The following is a 13,451-nucleotide window of genomic DNA, read 5'->3' on the forward strand; positions in this document are numbered from 1 at the left end:
AGGCAATAATGAGGACCATTCGAGGCAGTTCACATGTTGTAAAACAAAGTTACAACAACTACTTGATCTCTACTTTGACCAGAGTACTCAAAACAATTTTTTTTTTCTTTATTTCTATGAATTTTGAAATGACTTCAGTTCTTCACTTGTCATAATTAAGAGCAATTGGCAACAACCCACCGCACAGTGTTTTCTAACCCAGGAATTACTTACTTACGAACCCATGAATTCGTGATCGAAAATGTTTTGGCCATGAAAAGTTGATTTTAGAGTCTCAGTGACTTCGGAGAAAAGTTTCAGTATGTTAAGCTCCATATTCTGGAAAAAAATTTTTTTGACTAATCCCCCTAAAAGTGAGATGGAAATTCTCTTTCCTCCAATTATGAAGATACATCATTGGTGTCTTCGAAAAAGTTGTAGAAAAAGTTTCTACGAGAAATTTTGCTATATAAACTTTATTTCTATCTGCTATAGAAGTCGAGATATGGGTCGTTATTTATGAACGACCACCAAAAAACAGGTTTTTCACGATACTTTCGTCAATATATTTTTTAGATTTTTCAAATGTTCTACAAAGATCTCCGTCGCGATAAAAAACATGAACCTTTCGAGGACAGTTTCTCCTTATTTTCAATATTGACGAAGTTATTGACGATTTGTTGTTCAAAAAGGAGCATTTTGACATAACCTGCATACATGTAGGGGCAAAATGGGGCAGAATTTTATTTAGGTAATTGAAAGTATAACACATGCACTAACGGTTGCATTGCAACATATATGTGACTTAGCTTTCCGTAAGTACCGTATGGATATGTTTTCTTCTTCTTCTTGTTAAATATAAAAAAATGAATTGGTCTGTATTCCGCATAACTAAGAAACGGCTGGGTTCAAATTTCTTCATCACAATTTCCGATGGGCTTACATAATATTTTCTTATGTAAAAGTCACGACTTAAACTGAAAAAAAATGAAATATTCAAATTAGAATTTGTATGGGTATTTTGTTTAGGCATATCACAACACGCATTCTCACCTACTGTGCAAGACAACGTCTGCCGGGTCATCTAGTTCATGATAATAACACTTACGCCAGACCTATGTCTTGCTTTAATGTCCAAATTTTGAAATTGATTATCGAATCGACGGATATTTTACAGAGAAATACCAATATATCGGTATATTGGTATTTCCAGAGAATTCTAAATGAAAAGAATTAAACTAAAATTTTTGGAACACTTTTCTGTTAACCTGTTTTGCAATATTGTGATGTTTTAGACGTAGCAAACCGGCTTTTTATTATTCCGGGATATTTCGAAAAGTAAATAGGTAAAACAAGTACCTTCGAATTGCTTTCATAAAATTATATTTAAACTTATGATGTTTGAGGCGTCGCTAACCATAGTTTCCATTCAATAAAGATTACTGATTTACCCGATACTGCATTTCCTCTCATCAGCATTCCTGGCTGTATGGTGAATTCTAAAATAATACAATTTGCCCAAATACATTGGGGTCGCTTTTCACGTGACTTTTTGATGATTTTTTTTTAAATACGCGTTGTTTCTTCCCGCGGAATTTGAAATTCATGTCAGTTCTGTAAAACATCCATCCATAATTATTTTAAAAATTTTGTATTTGGCTAAATCATAGGTCTGGCGTAAGTGTAAAGACTAAAGATGACCCTGCAAACGTTGTCCTGCACAGTAGGCGAGAATGCGATCTACCTTTTTAATATTTCCATACAAATTTTATTTTCAATTTTTCATATTTTTTCCAATTTTGGTCGAGATTCTTACATGAGAAAATATTCTGTAAATCCGTCGGACATGTTGATAAACAAATTTGCTGAAGAAAATCTATCCAGCCGTTTCTTAGTTATGCGCAATACAGACCAATTCATTTTTTATATATAACAAGAAGAAGAATGAAAAGATGTTCATACGGCACTTATGTCAAGCTATGTCACATATATGTTGCAATGCAACTATTAGTGCATGAGTTATACTTTCCATTACCTGAATAAAATTCTGTCCCATTTAGCCCCTAAATGTATGCAGTTAATGTCAAAATGCTTATTTTTGATCAAAAGATCGTCAATAACTTCGTCAATATTGAAAATAAGAAGAAAATGTCTTCGAAAGGTTCATGTTTTTTATCGCGACGGAGATCTTTGTAGAACATTTGAAAATCTAAAAATATTTTGACGAAATAATCGTGAAAAACCTGTTTTTTGGTGGTCGTTCATAAATAACGACCCATATCTCGACTTCTATAGCAGACAGAAATAAAGTTTATATAGCAAAATTTCTCGTAGAAACTTTTTCTACAACTTTTTTGAAGACACCAATGATGTATCTTCATAATTGGAGGAAAGACAATTTCCATCTCACTTTTAGGGGGATTAGTCAAAAATTTTTTTTTTCCAGAATGTGGAGCTTAACATACTGAAACTTTTCTCCGAAGTCACTGAGACTCTAAAATCAACTTTTCATGGCCAAAACATTTTCGATCACGAATTCCTGGGTTAGAAAACACTGTGCACCGGTTCAACCTGGGGACCTTCCGCAAGCAGAGAATACAATACTGTATGTGGGACATACAGCCCTGAAAAGATCAGAGAGGCCATCATACCTCCGTGGTTGGGACTTCTTGGGACCCGGGTTGGGGTGCCCGGGAGGTCCAAGCCTGATCTATATCTGGTAGTACAGTCCTCCATTTTTGAAGAAGCAGATGAGTCCAAATAGGCTAGCGGAATCGTCAGCTAAGGCATCCCGTATGTTTGTCGGTATTCCGTAGCTGGAGCGAAGAATATCAAACTTCGGACATCGGCAGATCACTTGTTCCACTGCGGTTTATATTTCGCAGATGCCTGAATCCAAGGGTGTTTCTGGTAGTGCAGCGATGGCACTGGCGGAATCAGTCAGAACTAGGATCGGTATGTCGGGAAGGGTAGTAGCGGAAATCGACAGAGCAGCGGGTTCCGCCGCAAAGAAGCTGCATTGTGCAGGAAGGCTGTATGAGACCGTTACGTTGCTGCCAGTAACGCCTAAGCCGACCCCTTCTCTTGTGAGGGAATCATCAGTGTAGCGATGCATATGGTTCCTAAACTCGGTACTCGACCGATCTTCGGAGAGCTTCCCTGTTGTGCCCTCTTTCAAATCGCCTCGCAATGGAGGACCAGTGGACCCTAGCCACCGGGGGAGACTGACGCCGGCCTTCGTGTGCATGATGCGATCCTCCTGGAACAATGAGCGGGTTCCTTTATGCTTTCCGGATATGGCGGAAGCGTATGGGAGGACACCTGCTTCTGGGTATGGAAGGAAGAAGTCCGGAAGCTATGCGGAGATATTGGTTGAAGAGTGGGGAATGTATGTTGACAAGTTGATTTTTGGGGATTTCGACTGGATTAGTTGCTAATTTTCAGGATTTTCGGCTTTCAGTCACATGAAAATGTTGATAATTTCAACCTAGTGCAGTTTATCCCAACCCACCTGACAGTCCATCGTGTGACTTCACTAGACAGGTTAATTAATCTCGAGCCCTGATGAAGATCCAAACCTCCGGATCGAAACGTTGGCAATGATTTGAAATTATCAACATTTTCATGTGACTGAAAGCCGAAAATCCTGAAAATTATGTTGACAAGCTTACAACGTGCTACACAAATAAGTTTTAGTCCGTACAGCAGTCTGCTGTCAATCAGTGCTTGGACGATACGATACCGAGTGTCCCTGTTGTTCGGTCTATGCAGTCTTGATAAAGTTTTAACAAGGTTGATCCTTGATTTGCAGCCGACTTTGACCGCTTGGAAATGTGAGGATCGAAGGTCCTGGTCGCAAGCATAGTCGACGTGGCTGTTGAAATTCAGCCGATCACCCCCAGATGCTTTAAAGCCCGCTTGAAACTGAGTTTGTGCTCTCCGACTACAATCTGCAATTGCTGTACAGCCTTGCAGTTACTGATGGGCCAACTTCAATGTTACACCGTCCATCCAGTTTTCAATAATGTCAGTACTCCATTATACATTGCGTTCTAGAGCGTTGGTCCAAGTATGGAGCCCTGTGGAACACCCTCCGTGACATAAAATAACTTTGCAAAATCCTGATCAATTAGCCAGGTGCATGCATACAGTGCTGCGGCTATAGCTCCCCAACTGGCACTGTTAAACGCATTCTTTACATCAATTGTCACCGCAGCACAATACCGATTCCCTCTCCTCTTCTGTTTAGTCGCCTTCTCTGCACTTTCAACGACTGTGCGAATTGCGTCGACCTTCGATATCCCTTTCCGGAATCCGAATTGCCTCTTGGATAACCCACTTTTGCTTTCTATACATTTCGAAAGTCTGTTAAGGATGATCCTTTCCAGGAGTTTTCCAAAGAGTATCCAACATACATATCGGCCTGTAAGATGTTGGATCTCCAGGAGGTTTTCCTGACTTTGGCAACAGCACTAACTTTTGTATCCTCCATATATCAGGGAAGCGACCATCATCTAAACATTCTGAACATGTCCGGGAACGCCGGGATCGCTGTTCTCAAGACCATGTTAGGGATTCCGTCTGGACCAGGAGCTTTATTCACATTTAGCCCTTTCGCTATTGCACGGAGCTCTTCATTGGAGACTACCCTGTCACCAGTAGAGTCTGCATCAGCATACGGCGTCGACGGCCACACTGTCGGATTATGCTTCGGAAAAAGGACCTCTACAATCATTCTCAGCTTATCTGGGCACATTTCTAGTGGCGTCATGGGACCATTTATGTTTGCCATAACGTTGCGATAAGCATTGCCCCATGGATTGGCATCAGCTTCACGGCACAACTGCTTGTAGCAGTTCGACTTGCTCAACCTCATTTCCTTTTTGAAAGCGACCCGGGCCTCTCGGAGCGCCACCTTACGCTCCTCCTTGATGACTGCGGTACGTGCTCTCTTAACGCGTCTTCTAGCTCTGGTACAAACAGTGCGGAGATGGCTGAGTTATTCGTTCCACCAATAAGCTGGACGACGCCTGTTTCGTGGTTCCAACTTTCTCGGCAACTCTCTTACTAATGTATCCATTAGCTGACCTGCATCTATATCTGGGGCATTATTTACAGCACGAAGTGCCTCAACTAAGAGGTCTTTATCGAGGGTTTTTATCTTCCACATACGCTCGCAGGCCTGCGACCCATAATCTTCACTGACTCTCTCCAGTTCATATTCCCCATTAGCGACGAACTGCAAAATGTCACGTCAATGATGGATTCTCGACCGTCTTTGCGGAGCTTCCGGCATACTAGAGGTTCCAGCTAAGGGTATGCGATAACACAATTTTTCCTGACGAAACGAAACGAAACGAAATTAGAAATGCAACTGTTGGATCGGAACGAAGCGAAACGAAATTCAAATTTTCTTCCGAAACTTCGAAACGAAACGAAATCCGGGTCCATTTAATTCGAAATTTTACGAAACGAAACGAAATTTAATTTTTTTCCGCGAAATTTTTATTAAATAGTTTTTTTTAGCATTATATAAACAATGCAAAAAAAAAACGATTGAAAAAAATTCGCGGAGAAAATAATTTTGTTTAATATTTTTTGAGTCAAGGTCGTAGATTTTTTTCTCTATAATGAAATGTGATGCGACAACATTAAAAAATTCGGAAAATTATTTGTTTTGGTGTATGAATGCGTCATTTTATCCACGGATCAATCCACTTTGCAATTACGGCACCTTTCTTGGCAGCAACAAAATGATTTCATTAAATTGAAAAATTTTAAAACATGTGTTGGGGAAACCAGCGAGTTCGTTCTATTTTGTTCTAGATTAAAACTAGAATAGTGATCGAACATTTGAAATGAAACTGAATCACTACTGATTTCATTCTATATAATTGTTACCCAAATGCCATAGGGCTGGCTTAATTTTACAAAAGGAAATAGGTAAGTAACAGATCACTTTGGATCTATTCACCATTTTCAAAAGTATGCCCCTCACCATAAACAACGTGAGAATATTCATCGCTTAATATCGCTCAATATTTCCAACAGATTTCATATTGATTAGATCTGTTCACCATTTTGAAAAGTATTACAGATTCAAAGTGCCACCCCTCCATTTCAATTAACATTTTAAATAAAGTCTCCAGGTAAATTTTCGACCAAATTCATGAAGATTATTTGAATCTGTAAAATTTTCCAAAAATGGTCTTTTCAACAGATCTAAGCAGTTGATTGCCATACAAAACTCGACTTTTTCAAAAAATTTTCTAAGGTCTGTTGGAAATATTAATTTTTAAATTTAAAGTAATTTTTTTACGTTGTGAGTTTTTTATGATGAGGGGCATTTTTCATCCATCACTTTTTTTATGGAGTTAGCCTTGGAAGATAAACGAAAATCGTGACTGCTAGATGAAAACCTTTTTTTGTTCCATGACTTTTTCACAAATTCTTTGGCGTGTGGGATGCGCTGACTCTAGCAACACTTTCAAGCTATCTGCATATAGGCAATAGCTTACAGTGGCTCAACGTCCCGGATTATGTGGAACAGTTCACTTGCCTCGCATTTCCTGGTGCCCCGGAAACGTTCCGAATTCCATGATGAATCTGTAAAGCCGTTATTTCTGCAGCTGAAAGCTAGGCAGAGTCGTAGCGTGGACTTCCAGCGCCCTTGGCGAATCGTTTATTGGGCGCCACTCTTCTACTAAGAGAAATCAAATACGTAAATTTTACATTTGGAGAACAATTTGAATATCAATACCTAAAAAAAATGTTAAATGGTTTAAACATACTTCAAATAGCATTCAATATTCAGAGATGCATTGGAAGCAGATACCTGAAATCCACAAAGAAGGATTGAATAAAATACCCTTAAATTATTTGAAATTTTGTTGCACTTTTTTACGTAAGTATAATGTAAGGTAACTAACAGAGTCGGGTTAGAATCTCATAATAAGGCTACGTTTTGTTGTATAGCCTCTAAATCCCTGAAGAAGGTAATGAAATATACATCGACACGTCGGAAAATAGACGTAACAACGTTTCAGCTGCTTTATAAGACTGAAATAGACGATAATAGTCATACAAAATAGAGCATAACAATCGGAAGATAAACATTTAGATATTTAGACAGATATCGCGACGAAGGGGTCGATGGGAGGAAGTTTAAAATCAATCATTTTTCGTGATGCACTAAATGAATACTTCCTTTGTGGTTTTTGCAAGCATCTGTAATCTGTGTTCGGAAATGAGATTGCCAGAATCGCTATCGGAACTTGTCGAATCATGAAGAAAAGTTACACTAAAGTGGATTGGTTGAAGGCCGGAATCGCCATCTGGAGTAAGCCCTTGGATGGTTTTTAGATGCCACTGGACCTAGTTGGGTCAATGAAATAAGGTAGGTTTATCGGTGTTCGGAGTTGGTTGGAATCACTATTAGACCTCTTCGATCAAGTGGGTTGGATGGTGGATGAAATCAACATCGGATCTATTCAGATAAACAAAAATCCTATTCTGGATTGGGGCTGTTGGTGGTCTCGAGGCTCTCATACATAGTTTGGTCAAAAGAATCCAACTCTGAAACAATTTAGTCGAGGGCCGGAAACGCCATTGGAAGCAGTAGGACGAAGGAAAATTTCCAACTCTTGATTTGATTAATATTAAAAGAAGAAAATTCTCCTAGCAACAATTCTAACAAAGCAAATATTTAGGAGTTATCGATATTCTCCGATACAGCCGCCGATATAACTCAATGTCATTCAGACTAAGGTACACCGGGGCAAGTTGAAACGGTTTTTTCAAAGTTGAACTTTGAAGTGCTTTAAAAAAATCGTTTTTTAATAAATTTTGAATCCGTTTGCAGTGTTTGCTAGTTCGGGCCAAAGATTATACATAAAAATAAGCAACCTCACCTAAATTTTTTATAAATGTTTTGTATATTGAAATTACTTTTTTATGTGTATCGTTTCAACTTGCCCCGCGTATCGGGGCAAGTTGAAACACTGCACTACATACAGAGATAAGCTGTTTTTTTCGTATTAAAATCACAATATATGTACTCAGTGAGACTCAAGATGCACGAGGTTGTAATGGTGACTAAATTCGCATAAGAGTCCCATGTAATTTTTGATAATTTTGATTTTCTTTCTAGAAACTAGCATAAAATTGTCTCCTGTTTAAGAAAAACTAATAACATAGCAGGCTTTGTTCTAAAAATTTTAAAACCAAATCCCAAATTGTGTTGCCTCATCTTGATATTTACTCGCATAAAAGTCACATTCCAGATATTGATATTCTTTTATTCAAAAAATAAACCTAAATATGGTCCATTCAATTGTCTCATATGAATATATACCGCGGGACATCGAAATCCTTACTCTAGACTAGACTATAGAAATCGAATGCAAATGAAACGTTTGTCATTGACAAGGGGACATGAAGGCTTCTACTTTTGAAGTGTTTCACATTTACACATGAAAACTACGAAAAACATGAGAAAAATATGAATTAAATCAACTACTCCTGAATCGAAATCCGTCCACCGCGCACGAATTTCGAATCAAAGGATCATAATCCGTACAGCTATTTTTAAACTAAATATTTAAATTGAAGCATACTGATTAAACAAACTACCATTGTAAATAGTTCAATACGCACCTTGAAAAGCGATCCCTTTGATTTGTAGTTCGCTTATCTTACGTAATGATTCGCAATTGACAATTAAAACACAGTTACTTCTGGTGCAATTATGCTCTACCCGTAGAACAATGGCGGCAGAAACCCCGCGTTATGTGGGTGGCGGCTTGTTTTTGACTTTTGTTGTTTTAATTTCAAAGCCTACTTTCCGTTTCAGTGCCCTAAAAGCTTACTATCAAGTATCTGAATTTTAGAAGAAAAAAATAATTGCGAGGGAGACGTTTTGAATCGTTGTTTCAACTTGCCCCGCATCACACATTTCTATTTGCCCCGATGGGTTTAAATTGCGGAGCAATTTCAAACGACCGAAATACAAAAATTAAAACAGATCTCCCATCGATTTTTCATAATCATTATGCTTGTTCAACATTGAATGATTCCCTACCGTGAAAATTTGAGGAAAGCACTCTCCCAAACATCATTTTGAGACCTGTTTTATTGGCACGTCAAAAAGTTGGTTAAAATTTTGCGAAGGACGAAAAATAAACATAGGCAGGGATTGCGTTTTTGTAGCTGCAATCTTCCGGGAATGGCAGTCAGAAGGTGCGTTCAGGTATGTAGTTTGTTGTAAAAAATAATCAGGGCATTGGGTCATTTCCGATCCAAATTACAGCTTCCGTTTCAACTTACCCCGCATTTCAACTTGCCCCGGTGTACCTTACATGGAGTTTTTCTGAATTAAACAAGCAAATTAATACCAAATCGCAAAACCAAACCACTACCACTACAAACCTAGGAGCAAAAGGACCCTTCGAAATTTGGCTAATCGCTTGTTTATGAATGTATTCCTTTGAAGGAACCTACATGGAAAAACTGAATCATTTCATTACTAATCATTCCTCACTGCTGGAACATTACGGTTCCGGAGGACTTTCGATGGCTGTAATAGTGCCCAAAAACTTTGCCAATCGCAATGTGGGTATCAAACATTATAATTTTCAACTTTATAAGATACTATCAGATTTCTTCTTACTCAATTGCCTTTTTCAACCCGGTTTCAGAAGTCCCTGAGAATCCTAAATAGTAGTCAAAACTAAAACCAACACATATAACATGTGGATGTGAAATAATGAAAAAATCTCGGGTACTTTTTCAAAACGGCGTATGTCGCAAATTGTAAACAAACCCGTTTTCAACAGCATATAGCATCAAATTCATCTAAAAATGTGCATATCTTCAAAGCTACATGAAAATGTGTTATTAAAAATGTAAATCATTTTTTTTGCAAAACGGTGTGATATCATTGTTTAAAAAATTGCACAACACCGCTTAGCAGAAAATGTACTTTAAAAAGTTTTTTCGAACAACTAAATAGTTTAAATCGTACGTCTGCTTGTACTTTTTCATCACTGATTTCAAAATTAAGCTTGTTGCTTGTATATTCCGATTTTCGTTAAGAAAACCATTTTACGTTGTTTTTTTGCAGCAAATCAACATTTGGGTGTTGTAAGTGCTACAATTTTTTTCGCATGTGCGTGAAACGTTTCAACTTGACGCAGCATTTCGACGTATCAACAATGCAACCTCGGTCATGCTGACTTTATCAAAACAACGAATGTGATTTATTTGTTGCAGAACGTTGTAACATATGTTTTTATCAAAATAACTGAAATGTTCACACGCAGTGCCGATTTCAGAGTCAGTGGCGATGAACCTTTTCATAATGAAACGTTGATGTGAATTCAATTGCAATAAAAATGTTTAGTTTCTAAATAGGAATAAAAATAAAATCTGAAAACTTCCAAGCCCATTTTCTCAGCTTGATCGAAATGTTACATACGCCGATTTGAAAAAGTTCCCGAGAAATATTCTTTAGTTGCTACTTTATTCACAAGATCTATAAATAATGAAACTGTTGTATTTATTATAGAGTAAACATTGATTTTGGCGCCCCTGAAGGCTGGCGCCCTTGGCGGGGGCCAACCTGGCCAACCACACGCTACGGCGCTGAAGCTAGGACATGATATAACAATTCAATTGAGACTGCCTTGTTACTTTTCAGTCGGTAGCTCTGAAAAGGTGATCGCCAGTGTAACCTAATTAATTTGACACAGATCTTCCAAATACAGGTCGGGCTCGATTATCCGGATTATCGATTTTATTTTCACTCCGGATAATCAAATCCTCCGGATAATCGAATCACCATAAAAAATTAAATCTGCAATTAAAAAACCTATGTTTTATTTTACTTGCAGCGGTGGTAGTCAAAAATCATTTAAAAACCCCTGAATAATCCACCTGCGGTGACTTTCTGATGTATTATGGTAAAATAGTATTTTTGCCATAACCTTTGAGTCCATAGTCCAATTTAGCCAACTTTCAATATGAAATGATAAGACAAGATTTCCATTTGAATGCAACTTGTTGGTTGAGAATAGGTGCAAAAAAATGGCTGGACTATTTACGCGTTTTTTGCACAAAAAATTGTATTTTAGCCATTACTCATTTTATGCCAACAACTCGAACGCAGACCTTTTCGATTATTGCTAAATATTAATTGTTAACAGCAGCAGCACGTCCAAACTAACAACAAACTACCCTACAGTAAACGCACCGTACTGGCACGAATGTGACAGAAAATCTGTACGATTTTGAAACAATTGAATAATCTGGATCTGAAGGATCTAGAAAATGTGAGAAAATTATAGATTTCCATAATCAAAAATATCTGAATATCGGAATCAAAAATATCTGAAGGTAGAAGTTTAGGTCATGACAATGATCTCAATCGGAAAGATATGAATCAGTTCCAGAATCCGAAATAAATGAGATATCAGAGAATGCCTCAAATCTGGAGCATTCTTAATTCTGCAAATATCTAACAATCTACTAAATCAGGAAAACTTCTGAAACGTCACCATCTCCATTTCATTGCTTTCAAACAATGATTGTTTAAACTAATACTTACGGACAATACTCAGTAGTCTAGTGAGGATTATTTCGCTTATCGAAGAGTTTCCACAACTAGAAGAGCACAAATCGAACAAACGCCTCATAATACATTACATATTTCATACACAAATCAGTTAATTTAAATAAAAATATAGCATACCAAAACGATGAGATCTACAAATTATTTTACTTCACTGAACAATATTATTTAAATTAACAAATTGAAAGCTAAATGCGTTTCTGTTGAAGATACAGAATTGTATTACGTAGTGAGATTTAGTGAAAGAATTTATATGTATAAAATATTGAGTAGAATTTGAATGGTTTTATTCAGCGGCGCAGCCGATTTTTTTTTATTTTATGGAAATTGGAATTATTAAAAATTAATTTCGAAATTCCGCGAAATTCCGTTTAATTTCGTTAAAACAAAGATTTTTCAGTCGAAATTTTTGAAATTTAACGATACGGAACGAAATCAGAAAAACAGATTTCGCCATACTCAAATTCCGCGGAATTCCGCGAAATTTCGTTTCGAATGCCCTAAAACGAAATTTTTCGAAATACCGCATATGCTTAGTTCCAGCATACTATAACCTCTTGCGTTGGTTTTTCCCCATTTCATGGCCCGTGCATTAAAATCTCCTGCAATGACCAACGGCCTACGACCGATCAGCTTGTCGGTAAGCACATCTATCATTTGGTCGATTTGCTCTAAAGAGCACCTCAGTGGGGCGTACAGCTGCATACGAAGACAACGTTGAATCTTCACATAAACAATTAACAATTTCTTGGATGGGGTATCTGCCCATAACTTATATTGCAGCTATCCCTTCTTTGACCGCCACCCAGTTGCCATTATCGGGAGGGGCTCGATACGGCTCTGCAATAATTGCACCATCACACAGTGTGCAGTGTCGCAATGATTTAGATTGATTTGGGTTATCTCCATTGTTAATGTCATTCTATCGCCTTCTTATAAGCAGGGCATTTCGTGCCACCCGTCATGTGATCATTCCCATCTTCCGCTTTACAAAGCATGCACCTCGGTTGCTTCGTGCAGTCCTTAGCAATGTGCTCTTCTTCGCCGCATTTCCAGCACAGCGTAGATCGGTCCGGACCAGTGCAATTTCGCGCCTGGTGACCGAAGCACATGCATTTGAAGCATCTCTCCATTTGTTTTGAACCTCGTGGAACGATCCTCAACGAGCATACAGACCACCCCACTTTGACCTTGCCTATTTGCGCCAACTTGTTTGCTGCAATCACCGGAAGTCGAACAGTTGCCGTTTGTGTACCTCCGTACGACCTTCTCAAACGAATCGACATTGGCACTTCTCCCAAGTTGCACTGCGCTTTCAATGCATCCCTTAGTTCGTCATCTGTGGTAATCTCGTCTTAGATCTCTACATTCCACGACCGCTTCTTGGGTAAGAGCTCTCACTTTCGCCTCCTCACCCAAGGATTTTGCAATGAGCTCCCGGTAGAGATAGTCCGATGTAAAGAACCTGATGAGATAACTAATTCCGGAGATCTGGTGGACGCACAGCTAGATCAGTGTGACGTCAAAATCCAACGGGAAAGGCTGCTTTGCCTCATTCGATGTTTCCCTGACGAAAACGAAGAAAGTGCTGAACAAGACCTAAATTTACTGAGAAGTTGATTTTTTTCCAGGAAAATTTATCAAACATATTTTAAACACATTTTTCATATTTGACGCACTAGAGGATTATGTTGTTGTAGGAAGTCAAAAAGTTTCTTCAGGAATTGGTTCAAGGAAGATCGTTTACGAATTCTACAAAAAATTGTTTTCTGTTTTCTTCTGCAGATGTGAAAAGTTATATTCGTAGGTTTTGCAGATAAATATTTCACCTTCAATTGATAATAAC

General features: G+C 38.1%; 1 protein-coding gene across 1 annotated transcript in view; it reads left to right on the plus strand.

Annotated features, from left to right (window-relative positions):
- The window catches only part of LOC134206654 (uncharacterized membrane protein DDB_G0293934), a 542,450-nt gene that overhangs the window by 145,877 nt on the left and 383,122 nt on the right, over positions 1 to 13,451 (plus strand). The gene's annotated exons all lie outside the window — the stretch shown is intronic.

This window comes from Armigeres subalbatus, chromosome 1 (genome assembly GCF_024139115.2).
Source record: "Armigeres subalbatus isolate Guangzhou_Male chromosome 1, GZ_Asu_2, whole genome shotgun sequence".
Taxonomy (NCBI): domain Eukaryota; kingdom Metazoa; phylum Arthropoda; class Insecta; order Diptera; family Culicidae; genus Armigeres; species Armigeres subalbatus.